At 34.2% G+C, this 18,587-nt stretch overlaps 1 protein-coding gene across 8 annotated transcripts in view; it reads right to left on the reverse strand.

Annotated features, from left to right (window-relative positions):
- Positions 1–18,587, reverse strand: part of PCDH17 (protocadherin 17) — a 90,485-nt gene that overhangs the window by 66,322 nt on the left and 5,576 nt on the right. The window lies entirely within an intron of this gene.

The following is an 18,587-nucleotide window of genomic DNA, read 5'->3' on the forward strand; positions in this document are numbered from 1 at the left end:
TAAGGGAAAGAAGTACTCTAAAATATGAAAAAAAGAACTTAGGAATTAATCAGATTTATGAATATTAGACAACTAGAATATTCATAATTTTTTCTCAGAATTACAAGAAGAAATATCACATTTTCTGAAATGATTTAATGCAGCTCCATTTTATGTAGATGTTCATACCTGGAACTATAATAAAGCAAAATGTCTTTCCTGACTCTAACTTATTTTTAATTAAACATTAAATGCAAAAATGAAATGAAACATCTCTCACCTTTATTAGACTGCCACTTAATATCTAATTCAAGCATCTTCTGTGCCTTTTCTTGAAAAGCTGAATTCCAAGTATTCACCCTTCCCCCATGAAACAAAGATCTTATATAATGGCAATCTCTTCTGGAGGCAAAAGAATTGTATTCTGCCAAATTGAGTTTTGAAAGAGCAGACAATTGTCTTCATTTTGTTAGGAGCAGTGTGGGTTCAACACAGTACAATTTTTCACAAAGACTTCTCAGTATAAGACTGCCAGTGAATGTGTATACTTAGCCAGAAATAGTAGTTTTTGGTTCCACAGGATTTACTTCATTAAGAAAATTCATTGTCCCAACAGCAAAAAACAAAAAAACAACTAATCCAAAAACTGGCCATAAACCTCTCATAAGTTATTCTACCTTTTTCAGGGACAAAATTAAATAGGCTATTTTTAAAAATAATATCCTACTATGTGCTCTCCACTCTCATCCCTTTGAAAATGCTTCTGAGATATAATTTATATGACATGGACATATTTAGGAAATTTCACACTTGCTGCAAGATGTGTATTTTGGTGTTAAAAGTCCTACAGTGTGTTTATGTGAATTTCTGACATACATAGTATTCTTCAAAAGCACATTGAAAACACAGGGCAGTAAAAAGAGTCAAATGCACAAGGAAATACCATTCATGAGGCTTCTGTACTCTTTATTAAAGTGTTGGTTGGTGGCTCGTGTGTTTTCCTCCTGAATGAGAAAAGTAAAACTGTGAGAGGAACAGGTCCTGAGCTCAGCACAGTGACTTCTGAGAAGTGAAGCTCTGAGGACAGACACTACCATCCTTTCCCACAAGCAAAGGAATGCAGATCTCCCTGTATGAATGCCTAATCCATACACTGTTTTCTCTTAGCAAATACCATATTTGTCACCAAAAAAAAAACAACTTATTGTTGATTTATTGGTTAAGGTGTCATACTAAGGCATTGTAGATTATTTCAGTTGTTTCTACTACTGGTTTAATGAAACCAACTATTTGTTAAATTTTTGTAAGAGTTTATTCTGCAATGCACAAGACACTAAAGATGGCAAAAGCCTGGACTGTGGGAATTTAACACAGTGCAAGAATTAGGAATCACAAGGCCCTGAAAGTTCTTCTCATCTCACTGATGATTGCACCAAGTAGGAGGACTTGAAGGAGCAAGACCTTTGTGAAGAAGCTAAAAAGGTCACTACAGAATGACATAATTTTAAGTGATCCTTGTAAAAATAGTAGATCTGAGTGACATTCAAAAGGTGAGCTGAGACCAGACTCTGATCAGATTTTTAGATAGGAAATAAAAGATTTAAGCATTTCAGGAACAAGCTTGTCTCTTCGTCGGCAGAGAAGTCAGCTCTACAGAAGCCTTCAGCTCCTCTACCAGTGCAGGATGTGTGTTTAAGGTCAGACTCCTCTCTATAAGAAAAGTCTGACAAAGAAAAACTGTAGAAGTTGGACCCAAAACTTTCTCCTTCTGAAAAGGGAATCAAGATTTTCCAGACCAAACTCAAATTGCTGCTTTTTTTACAATGATTTCAGGTTTCTGAGCCTTATTTTATTTTGCACCAGAGAAACATGAAATGAAATGTAATAAAATTAGCATGATCTCAGAAGAGGATGCGGAAAGTTGTCAGATGTGACTAGGAAAAAGGAATTGTAATATGAGTTCTGAAGTTGAACTACTTTTTGGAAAGGATGGGAGATAAGAATGCAGAAAGATGTGCCAAACATCACACGACATAAAGAGCTCAAGCTGAAAGTACAATAACGCTATCACAGCGTCAATAAATAAACATAATGAAATTCATGGCACATTATTGCATTGCTCTGTACTGCCACTATTCATTTAAAAATGATGAACACATTTAAAATAATTCACAACTTGTCAAATGCCTGTGAGTGGTGCAGTTAGACTGGTGCTGTAGGAGGCATTTGTAAAGGTCTTACAAGAGAGCTTCATACAACATATAGCAAAGTAAAGATGGAAGTATGGGAAGACAACACAATAACTACACCTGAATCTGCTAGTACAGTTGCATCCAATATATTTACACTGCTCACCAATGATATGTACTTACTGAAGCTACTCTGTCAATAAAAACCACATTAAGAACCTTTTGAAAGAGCTTCCCTGTCAATTAGGATGTAGATACATTCTATCGCTCCAGTTTTCCTGTCAATTTAATATACTGGATCATATTAACAGTACTGGCTTGTCAATAAGGCAAATCCGAATCCTATTAATAGAGTTACAGTACCAATATAATCGGCTTCCCATTTATTGAGCTTCCCAGTATTTGGGAAAGCTGTGAAATGGGATTATAAGGTTCGGTTACATACATCTGTCTCTATATTACATAAATATTTCAGGAATTGTATTCCGTTGTGTAAAGAAATATATGTAACCACTTTTTTCTATTATAAAAACTTCAGATGACAGAACAGTGTAATAGTTTGCCATTGCTGAGAAAACATTAAATTATCCTCATTTATCACATTGTTTCCTGCTTTCACTAAGTAAAACTGCTATTTTATGAGACAGTCTACTTGTGTGCCGCACATATAGAACTGCTAAGAGATGTACGCCCTTTACCCACTCCCCCCCACCAAAGTATCTGCTTCAGAACATAAAAGGAAAGAGATAAAACATTTTGAAAACAAAATAAAAAGTGCTCCACAGTTTCAATCTGGTTTTAGCCCTTGTGCTGTGCTTGTGTGGAAATGAAACATGTAAGTATAATTCTAGTGTAACAGAAACCCCCAGAAATAATGAATAAGAGGTATTAGCTCATGCATTAAAAAATAGCAGAAATTCAGCAAACCTTCTATTTAATAGAAGTCTTAATGAAGCTGAATATTAGTTCCTTTTAACCACATTCAATATGAAATAACTACTTTTGCTCGATTGGCAGAATATACAACTGACTGTCAAACCTGATTATATTAAAAAAAAATAAAATGAAAAAAAATAATTGCATTAAAATATACTGGGTATTTTCTTATCAAATTACCTCTCTAGGTCTGACTTGAAAATATGGATTTAAAAAAACATGGTTCAAAAATGACAGTTAAGGGTCAATGAATCAAGCTGCCCATTATATTTTCTGGTAGCAGATGGGTGCAATGAAACCTAATGATTGAATTTGAAACGCTTTAATGCTCCTTTTATCTATGGCTCCAACCATGTTGAGTCTACCTTAGTATTCATAACAGATACTATGTTTACTGCATAACAGACTCAATTACAATTAGCTAACTAGAATGAAATCTGCACTTATCGCAATATCCAGCTTATTCTAAGAATATCATACCATGAACTCAAATGACAATACATGTAGGAGAGTGTCCTTGATAGCACTTGTAGGTTGGGTTTTTTTTTTTTAATTTTTCATGTTAAATATGAAGTTTAGAAATTAGGGAAAAACTTAAAGGAAAAATTTTGAAAATAATGCCTTGAAATGTAAGGATATGATCAAAGTATTTGCTTAGAATTTAAAAATGTTTAGAACCCTCTTTTTCTGCATGGGAATAACAGTTTCTTTTCTTTCTTTCTTTCTTTCTTTCTTTCTTTCTTTCTTTCTTTCTTTCTTTCTTTCTTTCTTTCTTTCTTTCTTTCTTTCTTTCTTTCTTTCTTTCTTTCTTTCTTTCTTTCTTTCTTTCTTTTTCTCTCTTCTCTTTCTTCTCTCTTTCTGTCACATTCTACAGTGCAATTTTGATCTCCTGGAACTTTTATTTTTTTTAATTTTTAGACACATCTGTAAGCTGTTACTTAGCAGGAATTCCCAGTGAAGCCAGCAACTAGAGTGAAATTTGTCCTATTCTTACCACTGCTTATTTCCTGTTTCTAAGAGCAACATAACCCAAATGTTTTCTGAACAGATAAAAGCTTGTAAACACTGCAGTACTGAATGGTAGAGAAGGAGATCAAATTATGGCCTTTTAACACTGTTAATCTGTTTTGTACTTATCATATTTAGTAAGGAGAAAACAGAGACACTGGATATTTAAAATCTGTTAACTTTGTGTTAACATCTATCCAGTATGTTTACCTTTTTCTATCCAACCCATACCCTCACTAAAGGCAACAATAAAACTCCCACAAGCCATGACCTGAGGTCCAGTGAAATCAATGGGTGTTTTCAAACTGGTTTCAATAGCCCTTGGATCAGTCTGCTTACTTTAATTACTGGCAAAGCGAGCCTCTACATAGCATGCTCCATTCCCACAGATACATATGTTATATGCTGAAAAAAGTTGTATTTGAACAGCTCTGTAACAGCAATGATGGGGAAAGGTGATTAGGTAGGCAGCAAATGCTGTACATGGCACAAAATTCCAGCTCTGTGTTTCTTCCCTACAGAGTGAAAGAAATTAGCAACAAAGATGGAGCAGGATATGGTTCTGAAGCCACACTGCCTGCACAGAAAACACACACAAAGAGGAACACTGAAGCTTTCTTCCTAGGTGGTGGTCAGAAAAAAGGGGTAAATCTAGACCACCTCCTTTTCTTTAAAGCTGCCGCCTTATCCCCTTCCTCTTTCTAAAATCCTGCACCAGAAAATCAATGATTACCTTAAATTCCCTAGGAATTCAGAAGAAAATTACAGATGTTAAAACTTACATTATAAGTTTCCATCTAATTTCTTATTTAGGTCATGCAACTCTTTATTTAACCTTTTTTTTAAAAAAATACTCAGCAAGGTATTCTCTAAACATTTTGCGACAAGGTACAAAGTCCTACTTTCAGACAAATACTGTTTGAATAATTATTTTCTCTAAGCACTAGGAAAGCACTAAATATGCTACCAAAATAATGGCGGAATTTATGACAGAATAGTAGATTATCAAGCTTTACAGACTCACACGGCCATGCAAGATTTTCAGCTGTAAAATGGTGATGAGTTGATTTATTATTTGTGACATAACATAAAAAATTTAGGCTTGCACAAATTTAGCAAGAGGTTCTGTCCCTAAATATATTTTAAAGTCATAACAGTCATGTGTCTATGATGAGGTACCTCATAAAATGGGAAGTGTGATTGAATACACCATTACACTATGAGTATAGTAGTAGTGGTCAAGTAGACTTGGACAGAAAAAAAAAAATAAGGCTATTCTGATATAGGGCTGTGTGCATGCATCCACAGCTCAGTCACTTCAATGTTAACCTACTGCTACATCTTCTGATAGGACTCTATATTAAATTGATTCAAAACAAGCAAAAAAAAAAAAAAAATAGCTACCCATCTTTATAGGATCACCTCGTATAGGACACAACACACACTCAACTAAAGACTGCCGTGGGTAATCTCTAACTGCACAGGTATTTAAAAGCTGACTTTGACCTGTAAGTTCTTAAAAGACTGGGAAAAAATGTTCTGGATTGCCCTTCTCATTATGGCTTGACACATCAAGACTGTGAAATCAGATCTTTCTGTAAAATTAAGAAGATCCACATAAGATATGGTCTCTGCAAAGATTCCAGGATTAGATAAAGTCATCTTTCTGTTCCAAAGCACTGTTGGTTTGTCAATATCTAGGACACTGCTGCAGGTTTCACCAGGGATAGAGTGACTGAACATGAATGCTAATATTTGACTGAGGGGTTTGTTAGAACACAGGGATTTAATTATGGACTTCCTCTCTATCTAATTAGCAGGATGCTCACTCAGTATGTGAGCAGTTTTTTTTTTTTTCCAAAGTGGAATGCATTGAACACCAAGGATTTATATATATTTTACTTTTTAAAATTTTATTTATGACCTCTCAAAGAAAATAGTTAATGAAACCTTCTCTAAATAATGTCCAGAAGTCCTCAAGATGACATTCAGAACTGTGTGTATGTGGAGACCTCTTTCAAAGTGGGAAAAGACTACAGGTGCAGCGCAAGAAATTTCAAACAAAAGTTCATGCAGAATGAGAAAAAAAAAAAAAATTGGGATTGTTAATACTGCTCTTCCTGGATAGTCAAACCAGACCATATGTAACACAGGCTAATACTGCTCCCTGCAGGTGGATCATGAGCCCACATGAAGCCACACCAACTTCCAACTTGACTGGAATTCAACATGGAGTTAGGTGCTTAGCTACTGGGAGTGATCTCCAGGAGCACAGCCTTTGAATGCAATTAAATTACTTATATGCCCTCAAAATTTGTTTTCAGGAGGAAAAACCCACTAGAAGATGAATTATTTCCATGGGATTTTGTTCATTTACATAATTTCAGGGCCATCTTAGTTTAGTGGTGTTTCATCACATTGTGCTATTTGGAATAAACCAAAAGTTATAAAATGTTAAGGAACTACCATATTTTTCAGTTCACATGCAGCTTTGTTAATGTCTTGATAAATTTCTAAGAATTATTAAATTCGAGTTTGTTTGGTGTTTTTATTTAAATCTTTTGAGGCATAAAGCAATAAAATACAAAAGATCCTTCTAAACTATGCTAAAATCAAGAGCAAAATAATTCACTTTCCATGAAAACAGAATTAGTATTGTGCTCCTAGGATGCTATGTATCACACTTCAAGCACACAGACTTTGAAAGGCAGTGGTATAGCATCCTAGTCCTAAAGGTTTATACCATCATTCCTTCTTTAACCTTAGCCACAGGATAATAAACAGCACCAATATAATGACAGTCCAAGCTACCAGTAACCTTAAGAATGTGTTAAAGAATAGACTGGCAGGAATTAATCTGCCATTTTCACATATCTGCCCAAGGGAAGTATTGTAATTGCAAAAATTTACTCTTAGACTGCTGAGACTCATAGTAATTATGCTTCTTTTTTAATAGAAATAGCCACAGGTAGTAACAAATTGGGTTTGGAGATGGGAACTGGGCATGCATTCTAACCCAAATTACTATGTAATTGTCTTTATTACAGAACACTATAGAAAACCCAAAACTTAAATCGAAATAAAATCTTTCTTTTAAAATGTCTTCTATTCAGCATGCGTGCTTATTTCTTCATTCACAGGTATCAGCAAGACCAGTATGACTGAAAGTAATTTATCTAAATATTTTTGCCATTGCTAACTAAAATTCCTTAAGCTTACATTTGTTTAATAGAAACAGTTTCTTCTTGCTTTACAAGTAGGTCAAAATCTGGAAATCCAGATACTTATTCTTAGGTTTCTTCTGCCAATATCAGGGGATGAAGGAAAGACTATTTGTTGTCTATGCATATATTAAATGAAATTAAAATTCTCTTCAAAATTCTGGGAGGCTGTTTGAAATAAATGAGCTCAAGAAAGTACTTAAAATGAGTTATTTCATGCTTGAAGGAATTATTATTTTGTTACATCACATCATTGTGATGTGTGAGAGGTATACTTTTGGGAAAGGTGTATGTGGTGGCCAAGGAATAAATAACAAAATAAATTCATACTGTTGCTTCTGCCCCTTGCAATACTATCACCTGTTACATCTGAGAAGAAGCTACATGTGGTTTAAATAGACAAAATACATGCACCGATTTAGACAAAATGAAGCATGTACATTGAAAGAAATAACAGGCAACATCTTGTTTTCACCTCCTTTACACCCAACAACTACAAAGATGACTGATATTTTTCTTGCCTCGGAGCTATGAGATGCAAAGTATCATATGCTTTTCAATAACTAACGCAGTCCATGGAATCAGTTAAGTGCTCTTTCTTTTCACATGTTGCATGAATTTTACTTTGTTTTAATCATCACTGTCAATCCTGAAGTTTGATAGCAAGGTTCTATCATGAAGTGGAAAATGAGGTCCTTCCTTACTAATACTCTTGCCTCAGGAAAAAAGTGACAACATCATTTGTCTCTAAACTTGATGCTTTCTAGTTTGCAGCAAAAGGTGCAGGTTGACAGCATCTTCCAAAACAGTGCTACACAGCTCTGTACAGATCATACACAATATAAAAAGAAAATAAAAAATTAGATGCACATTGCTCATTAATAATGCCTTTTATCCATCTAGATTTTTCTTTTGATTCCATTCTGCTCTCTTTTCTGTGTATATGCACATATGCATGTGTGCACACAGTTACATTATCTGGCCCACAGCCTAGAAATAGAATAGTTTCTAAGGCTTCGTGGTTGTCATTTTAAAAAGGCTTTTAATTTCATTATTTCCCAAGCACTCTAAATTCCACTATATTCTTTTTGTCATTTGATCCACTGAAATGATGAAGAGATCACAAAAGAACACACTTGGTACTTTACAGCTGGGGCTGGATAATCTGGCTCATGATCATCAAAGCTGGATTGTTTTTATGATCTTCAAATCTGCATATCAAATTACTCAAGTCTCTGCAAGAAAGCAAGACATCAGGACTATCTCAACAGAATACGAGAAAATGTAGTTGGAGGCTAAGTGAAACTAACAGCTTTTGGAGCTTTGCAGTGTTCTTAAAGCAAAGGAGAGAAGCAACAGGAAGCAGTTCAGGTAACACAGACTAACAGATTCTGGGCTGAATTCTGCACATGCTTATGCACATCAGCAACCCCACACCTGTAAATGATCTATTTAATTTTATGGTTCTATTGACCTTAATTAAAATGATCACCGATTAAGTGTTTTAAGGATCCTGGCCTGAAAGAAATAATATTAATTTAATTATACATATATATGTACATTTCCATAGGCCTCAAAATTACTTATAAGCTGACTATAAGGACATGCTTTTTTCTAGGTTTGTACAAAAAGAGCTTTTTTGACTCTGCTTGTAGTCACTCAAGTGCTGAATCTGAGGTACATTGTTAAAACAATGTTTTTTTCTTTGTTACTTTTAAAATTTTATAAAATTTAAATATTTTCATTAAGAATTAATGAACATTTGTTTAGCCCACTTCAGCTTACCTTTTTTTTTTAAACTGACTCGTAGCTAAACAATCATAAGTGGTTGCTTAGCAATCAGCAAAGAGCGAGACAGAAATATAGTAAGTAAAGAAACTGACTGACATGTTCTGTGTTTGAATCATGGTACTCAGTAAATACAACAGAATAACACCAAGAGAAGTTTAAAACAAAATTCTCTTAATAAAAGAAAACAAAAAACTGTCTTTAGGAACAAATTATGCATTTAAAAGCTACAAATTGTTATTCACACGTCTGTCAGTATAAAAAAAAAATCCTGTAGCTATTATTAAAAATACATTAAAATCCTTCAAATGTTCATGAAACCATTATTTACCTTTTGTTTTAATTCAATTGTCAACTGTGCTTCCAATGATTTTAAAAACAGTATATATCTACAAAGGAAGCAAGAGTTTACAGCTTTGAAGACTTGAAATTGATTTTTAATGCACCAGCTTTCAAACACTACAAAGGCTGCTCTCTGCTGATAAAGACAGTAAACAAGAAATTGTCCTTTAAATGTTCCCTTTAATGTTTTTCTTTAATTAAAAATCAATCAAAAAACATTGCCACATAAAAAAAATTAAAATTAAGACATTAAAAAATGCTTTATGTTTTTGACACACAACACAGTCAAACCAGAATGAAAACTTATGATGTTACTTTTGTTTACTTGTATTAGTTTAGACTTTTTCTTGCACTGTAAACATTGTTGATCAAAAAATAAAAGCACGTAAAAGTAGTTTATCACTTAACTCTTTTTATAGAGTGAAATGTTAAAAATATAATGAAATTAAACTAGAAATTATAAAAGTACTAAGGTAAAATACTTTTAAAATATTTTAAGATTATTTTAATATATTCCTATCCTCTAATCAGACCAAAGCTTATTTATGTAGATTAGTTACATCTAGAGTCTCATTTATCTAACCTGTATTTATTCTCTGATCACAAGGCTTGTTAACTTAAATGATCTTTTATTGTTGTGATTCGTTTTCCCACAATTATGCGGTTTAACTGCCTGATTTTTTTTTTTTTTTTAATAAATATATGCACATGTACAAATGATACTCAACAGTATTCTGCTGGATGCTCAATGAACTGTAAGAGCCATTTTGATGCAGTAAAAGTGCCTGGAAGTGTTGCAGGGCAAGGACTGGAAATATGAGTAATCACAGTGTCACTAGAACTAGTACAGGCAATACACATATGTCGTACACAGATCAGTAGATGGTCTGAAGCACTCTCTGAAAATAACTCTGCATGACTATCACTGCATGAGCCTACAATGCATCGATTAGAGGTCTCGCCCACACGGCTGAAATGATGCATTTGCATCTCATGACAAGACTTTTCCTTTCCCCTTTGGAGTTCTCCTTTGGCAGGCCACAGAGACTGCAACACAAAGCCACCCAGCAGGGAACAGGATGAGATTAGGAACTTTTCTGTTATGGGTTAAAGTATTTTATGAACATGAGAAATTCTGATCTGAAACATATGCTACAAAGCCAGTACAAAAGTCCATGACTAAAATCAAATATCTTAATTTGAAGGACTTAACATGCCTAGATTGCTTATACCTTATTATTTTGAAAAAGGACCACTGTGGGACTGATTGTCTTAAGGCTTGGAAAATGAGACATACCCTCAGTGAATCAAAGTGAGATAAAAATTTATCTTTATGCTGTTCCTCTGTAAAAATAACATTAATAATTGGCTGAAACCATGCAAATTTTTCCTCATATGTAGAGGGACTCCTCAGTTTTGAGGACAAAAAAAAAAAGAGATCTCATGTCAAGAAGTGGATGAATTGATCTATCCTTTCTGTACAGGTAATACCACTACCTAGTGGAAGTAAACGAGTAGGATAAAGAGATGGTTCTTGTGTGACCTTATTAAGAAGGAAATGTATCAGCAGCCTTTGGGATTTAGCTAGAAAATATATGACTGCTCAAGAAGGTTATTTAAAGCACTGTCTAATATCCTAATTAACAGGGACATTCACAAGAATTTACTTGTTCTTGAATGTAGTACTTAATATTGAGTATTTTATCTAAAATGCTTAATAATTTACTTTTTTTCTTTCTCATAGGATTTACAGTAATTAATCCAGAATCATCTTCTGTTAGAAACAAAAAAAGTCTACAGTAGACTGAAAACAAAGGTTGCACTATGACAAATAGATTAGTGGGGCTTAGAATGCACCCTGGCTAAAAATTATGGCAGCTGCATATTACTGTTTCATCTAATCAACAAAAGCAGTGACTAGTTAATATCCTTGATGCCCCCTTAAAAACTTTACAAATAAAACACTTAAACTCAAGGAACTTTTTCCCCAGTCATTTTGCCACTGTCTTCCTAGTGCCTTTTTTCTATTTCTTTTCTTTTTCCTCTTTTTTCTATTAAGGCAAGAGTCTGAAGTCCCCTGAGAGTTTTACTTGTTTCCTGTATTTTTGAACCCTTTAGCATTAATTTCACCACTTCTCTTACAGCTGAAGTAGCCATACAATTGAAAGCATAAAGCTTTCAGGCTATCTGCTCCAAAAAATTTTTCCCAACTGCTCTACACTGACCTTTTGGCATCAGAGGATTGCTTCTATATTTTAAAGATAAAAACAGAGCTGTGTTTCTGCTCTGGTCAACAAATCCTTGTTTAGGTTCTCATCACTGAATTTTTTTACCTATTGGAAAACATTAATACTAGTGTCAAAATGTCTTTTCTTCATACATGCACTCCCCAGGCTTGAAGAAGTATCTGAAGAAATCTGCCATGAAACATATAAGTTTTCTTCAGGAAAAAAACCCCAAACCAAATCCAAAAAAACGACCCACATACATCCACTTTCTGTATGTAGAAGGAGCGCCTTGCATGGCAAAACCTAAAACTAATTTAACCTGACATTTTTCACTTTTGTAAAAACAACAAAAGAAAGAAAAAATCGGCATGGTATTTAGAAATATATATGCAAATATGAGCTGGTATGTTAATGCTTCCTGGGGAGGAAGGTAATGAACAGAAAGAAAAAATGCAGAGGAAAAAAGACAAAAGAAATACTTTTTTTTCTTTTTTTTAATAAAATCCCAGCTGGTTTACATCCAGATGTTGTGACTTGGGAGGAATTTTTTAATTACACTTTTGTCTTATTAGAGAAACTACACTGTATCTGTGCTTTCTTAATACCGAGTAACATTTGTGAATATTTCACAACTACTTATTACTAATTTTCCATGTAAAAATATTTGCTGAGTTTTAACAATAATTCTGTATTATTCACAGTTTGAAAAATATATGAAAATGTGTGGTAACATAAGCTCAGCAGTATGTTCAACAGAATATTTAATTTCTTTTCCATTGTACCTGTTATGCTGGGTTTAACCATCGGACTTGATCATCCTAATATTATTGCCCAACCTAAACCATTCTATGATTTTATGTTATGATTCACATTATAGCTACATAAACATCTAAATTCCAGTCCCCTTAATTGTTTCCAAAGATGCTGTAAGAAAAAAACCTCAAAGCTCAAAATGAAGGGCCCAATCATACTATTCTTGGCTGCATTCCATAGAGGTCTTAGTCACAATTCACTCTTGAACCCCTAAAATCATGTATGAAGTCAAAATTATGCTATTGACTGAGTTATGAATAAGAACAGGCCTTTTTATCAACATGGGGAAAGATAATAGAAACTTGAGAAAATATGTTGGTAAAGATAACTCTTCAAAGGATTGATCAGTCATTGAAATTGCACTGCTAACCACAAATTTGTAGGTATCTTTCCATCTAAGTTTAGATAGTGACAGTGAACACAAAGATGTAGAAAGCTCAGACAACTCTAAGAGCAGTTGAGAGCTGTGACAATCAATCTTGCATAACTTGTTTTGCATCTTTTATAAAACATCAAGTTCTACAGAGACACTATTATTCTTAATTTTTTGTTAACAAGAACTTCTGTTCTGGAAAGACTTTTCTTTTTCATAATATATATTTCTACTTTAGACTCTTAAATTGTTTTTCTCTATTATTTTTATTGTTCTTTACTACAGCTCTTCATCTTGGAAAGTTCTTTAAATTTCAAATAGACCTGTATATTAAGAATGATCGTTTTAAAATAGTAGTGCTATAAATATCACCATCAGGGAACTCAAGATCAAGACCAGAACAGATGTAACAGAAAAAAAAGGAGTTCAATTCTGCTTCCTCTGTCTATCTCAGCAGCCAGTGTAGATGCCACAGTGAATGGTGTGCTGCCAGATCTTGTCCTGAAATGTATACGTTTCGTGTCACTATACTATGCAGTGCATCTTGACAAAAAAAAAAAAAAAAGCTTTATGGAAGCATAGGAAAAGTTTTCATCCTGAAATTCTTACATAGTCAATTCTAGGATGGATTTCATCCAGTGAATGAAACTAAAGCTGCAGAACAATGTAACACAAAACCTGACTGTACACAAAACTGCAGACTGTGTTTATACAATGCAAGCATTCAGAGAAGTTATTTTGCAAGACATCTAGCCTTGCAAAACACTGTTAAAGCTACAATAATGATACCTAGGCAGGTAGCTTAAGGGTTGAATCTCACAGCTTAGTGTCTTTAGATACAGCCTTAGAATATGCAACTGTGAATCTTTGGAATATATAGAACTTGCAAATGTTTAGAACTGCTCTAGTATCCTCTTCAAGCAAAATGTTACCTTGTACAAGTTCTAGTGAGAACAGAGAATAATACTCCTCAGTTGAAGTAGTAGATATGAAAAATAAAATAATATATACCTGTTTTCAGATAGGAATTTAAATCAATGAGGATGAGTGCAACTTCTGTGATGAAAGCTGCTTCTCCTTATATGCAGCAGCTGCAGATTTCTTTTTGTAATCTTGAAATTTCTGAGAAGAAGTTTCTCAAAGTATGAAATAGTATATTTAAAGACAGAAAAACAGCACTAATATGGTTCACATTTTTTTTTAATTCCCTGAAGACTCTCTCTAAGGTACTACTAGACACCTGGCGATGAAGCTGCACTGGGACTTGACATTAATCTATTGACACATCATAAACATCAGGTGCCTGAAGTATTAAGAATGATCTGTACTTTATCTTGAAATGCTGTGGGAGTGCCTGGTACAGCAGATACAGCGATTCCCAGCTCAAGAGCTTCTTTCAGCAGTCATTCATTTTCAGCTGTTGTTTAACAAAAGCTGTGACCACCTCTTTTTTTATTCACACCCACCTTATTCCTGATACATTTGCAAAACTCCCCAGTTGCACCACAAGTATAGCAAGAAATAATCTCTAGGATGATCAACACTACTTGCATATTGCAGATAGTTTTCTACACTACAGATATATCACTTTGAGAAACCTATTTCTGGAATCCACTTGTGTAAAGAAACTATTAGTTTTCCTTTATCCATCCATTCTTACCTACTGGAAATCTGCAAGAAGTAGGTGTGTCAGGGACAGGCAAACTGACTAACTCAGAATTTTGGTAGGAGAGACACACATATGTGTATGCTTGTACTTTTTTTTCCCCGATATCTGCACTTTTAAAAAATAAAGCAAAATTCTGTTTCTTTTAGTCAGGTGAGTAGGTCATCAGAATGAGATTAATCAAATTTTCCCAATAGCCTTTAAGGGCTACAGTGAACAGAAATCTTCCTTCAGCCATGCTGAATTTCCATTTTCTCCTGCTTTCCTTCTCCCCAATAAAAATTAAGAGTTTGGATCTTTAGTGTTTCAAAGGTCACATGGAATTTTGACCCTGGCAACAAGAATTGTACAGCACTGCTCTATATTTAAATATTTTTAACAGACTTTTGTTTGAAAGCACTGTTTTTAAAGTATCTTTAGAAAATGATTGCTGAAGTTAAGATCAATGAAACATGCTCAAGTGTAGATGTGTAACTTCCCAGTACGTTACTAAACAATGTTCTTAATTTAGACATCAATCTTGGGTGTGCATCAATTCACAAATGGTCAATTTTCAGAGTGCCTAAGAACTTACAAGTCTCTTGCACCAGTAAAAGCTGAATATATACAGCATCTTCATCTGTACATCCAACATTTTATACGTATATGTACATAAGCATGTTAGAATTATTTAATTTTTATGGTACTGAAGAAGCTCATTGATTCATATATAAGTAACACATGCAATCATGGTACATAGGTGGATGCTACAAAGTAGTGAGCAAACACAAAAGCTGTCAAATTGTGTGATTTGTGTGTAACAGAAGTCACTTAAAGAGAAGCAAGTTTGTACCACTCTTACCCATATCAGGAAGTATTTCATTCAATAGCTGGTCCTTTTGGGTCAGTCTGAAACCCCTAGTCACTAAGTAACACTTCACTCCACAGGTATTTGTTTATATAAATTGGGCTATTAGTAGAGTAAAATACTATCCATGAGAAACAAGGGAACCATAAGGCCCGCTGACTTCTCTAGGTCTTACTAGTAAGCAAAAGGAAAAAAAATATTATGCACTCCTAATAAGAGTGAGAAAATTTGGATCTTACTGAGAAAGAAATTATTTATTTGCTATTAAATATTTATAGAATCAATTGGATGTGCTAAGTAATAATATAATATTTAGCATGTATATACATCTCCAAAGATACATAGTACATATATAAAGTTTTAAAGAGAATTAAAGGGTTGCCAAGAAAATGAGAATGAAGAAATGCAGTTTCATTGTATGAATTACATAGTATGGGACTATCATGTTTCAAAAATATATCTATAAAAACTAATGGGAACATTTGTTACAGACCCCTTACACAATTGTTTACCTTCCCCTTACTGAGGTACTGAAGAAAATTGCTTTACTGGATTGATTAACTAAATGAGAGGATAAAGCAGCTGGATTTTGTTTCATCTTCTTTTTTTTTTTTTTCCACTGCCTACACCTTTGATTCCTAACTGTGTAATTTACATATGCAGACACAGGTTTCTTGGAGTGATTAAAGATATAGTAGATCCAGAGAGAGGGCTGATTCTTTACTGTTTCTCCTTAAGTCTGCAGTTTAAATTTTACATGAGGCAGAAGTACAGGACCAGACATAAAGCAGTGCCTACATTCTAAATGCAAATTTTATATAAAATTTACTCCAGGGATGTGGAGATGGAGAATACAAAATGTATTTTAGTAATGCAAAAGTACAGGGAAGAGGATCAATTTTCCCCTCCAGCTACTTTAAATCTGAGCTTTTCCTAAAGAGAAACTGACTACACTGTTTCCTACTGTGTCTGTTTTGCCAATACAGCTACAAAATATAGTATCAATAAGTATGTTTGAACAGGTTGTGCACTAGGTAAAATGGAATGTTTCCTAATCTACTGACTGGACCATGCAAACCTCCAAAACACTCTGTGTAGATAACGAGGAAAAACAAGACCAGCATTAGATATACCAGTATATGTTATGAGCAGTTCCAGTTAACATTTTCCATAGTCATCATAATGAAAACTCTTATAGAAACCACAACACACTTTTTAAGGGAGGAAATTCCTCTTTTAGCTTTATATAGATTTCAGGGGAAAAAAAAATCATGATTGATCTTATACAGTGAACACTGTAAAAAAAAGGAATCATATTTTCCATAGGGATTTTACACTACAATTGAAACTTTACTATTCAGTAGCATCAATACATTAATTAATTGCTTTATATAGACATTACATGGTTGTAGGAAAGTATAATTATCTGTCTTTTAGTAACTATTACACTTGTCAGTAGGAAAAAAATGTGGAGTGTTTTTCTTTTAAGCTTTCTGACAACTCCATTTTACAGTAAAAAAAAAAGTTGACATTACTTAAACAAGTGTCATGGAAAGTTATTTGTTTTTAAAGCATGAATAATAAATCAAATTATCTCTGGATGTGCCCTAACCTAAACTCTTTCCTAAAGTGTCACTTTTTGTTAAAATCAATTTCAGATTTTAAGTATTGCTCCACTCACCTAATTGATAGCAACACAAATTCATGATAGGCATAAAATGAAATTGTTTCTGTGACACAACTCAATAGTCATTTGAGGATTAGTTTACAGTGACCTTGTACAGGCAGCCTTCTTTTTCTTTCTTTTTTTTTTTTTTTTTTTTTCCAGTTATAAATGTTCCATTTCCAGGTCATCGGTTACTTGAATTTTGGTTCTTTAAACTGCCAATTACCTTTGGCCATTTCTATTCAGTTTAAAATATTAGATACAGCTGGCAAGTAGAACATTTGGTGTTCACAGATCACAGGGCATGGTAACTCCAAGGTATTATGAATCTTCTTTAGGTACATCAAGTGACTACGGTGCAGCTTCTTTCCCACTAGCTGCATACACAAAATGAGTCTGTGTCACTTCTGATACACTCAGCTCATTCCCCTATGACTCAGAACAGCATATCAGGAGAACCACAGGATAAAACAGATATGACATTTCAAATATATTTAATAGTCATTATCCAGAGCCTGCTTTCAATCCGAACGTTAAAAATCACTTTGGAACATACCTGTAGTGTTTGAACATTAAGCTGCATTAATCATGAAGTAATACTTTAAATTAAATCAACTGGAGCCAATTTCTGCCCTCACCTTCACTCTGCAAGTTCACTGCTCTGAAATAAATCTTCTGAGTTTGGACTTTAAACTACCTGCTAAAAATTAAGTCATTCTTTGATTAGTACCCTATATCCAATGGTCCAAATTTTGCCATTTCTCACATTCTCAAAAGTCAGTAGAGGACAGTGGGGATATAATTGGCAGCAGAATGCAGCCCAGCTATAATTTCTAAATGAGCTTTGGTAGAAGACAGAGCATGTAAGTCTTTCCCTATAAAGCAATCATCAATGTTGACTCAGGCTACTGGAAATCTGACTAGTTCTTTTGCTGGTTTATGACAAGATGTAAGTTTTGTTAACATTTGGAGGTAGGAGGGAGTCACCACATACATTTTCTTTCTATTTGACTAAGCAGAATTTTCAGCACTGAAAATTTAGTTGTTTATGGGGAGAGGAGGAGGCAATGGGGCCCCAATGATACTGTCAAAAAATATATTTATGGATATATATTCTAAAGAAGGAAATTAAAAAAATTTAAACCATACATCTTGGAACAATGGCTCATATTTACATAGAAGATTGGAGGGCTATAATGCACTGTTGCAATAGATGTCCTCAGTGTGCAGTTTCTTCCCTGTCCTGTTAGTTACTGCAGGTGGTATTGCAACTTTAGAAATGCCCTCCCTCTTCTCCACCCCAAACCAAAGAGAAGTGAAACCTGTGGAAGTGCCCACCTCTGTCTGATTGTCTCCTGGGAAAATACCCCAGCATGCCTCAAATGAATTAAATGCCTACCCACACTCTCACGTGCAGCTCTTTGGCACTGCCGTAACTCTGTGTTATAGCGGGCATTTTCTTTTGAATCACATGGGAAACATCAATTTGACAGCAGAACCAGACCCACCAGATGTGGTCTGGTTCCACTTT

The sequence above is a fragment of the Cyanistes caeruleus genome, chromosome 3 (assembly GCF_971803275.1).
Source record: "Cyanistes caeruleus chromosome 3, bCyaCae1.hap1.1, whole genome shotgun sequence".
NCBI lineage: Eukaryota > Metazoa > Chordata > Aves > Passeriformes > Paridae > Cyanistes > Cyanistes caeruleus.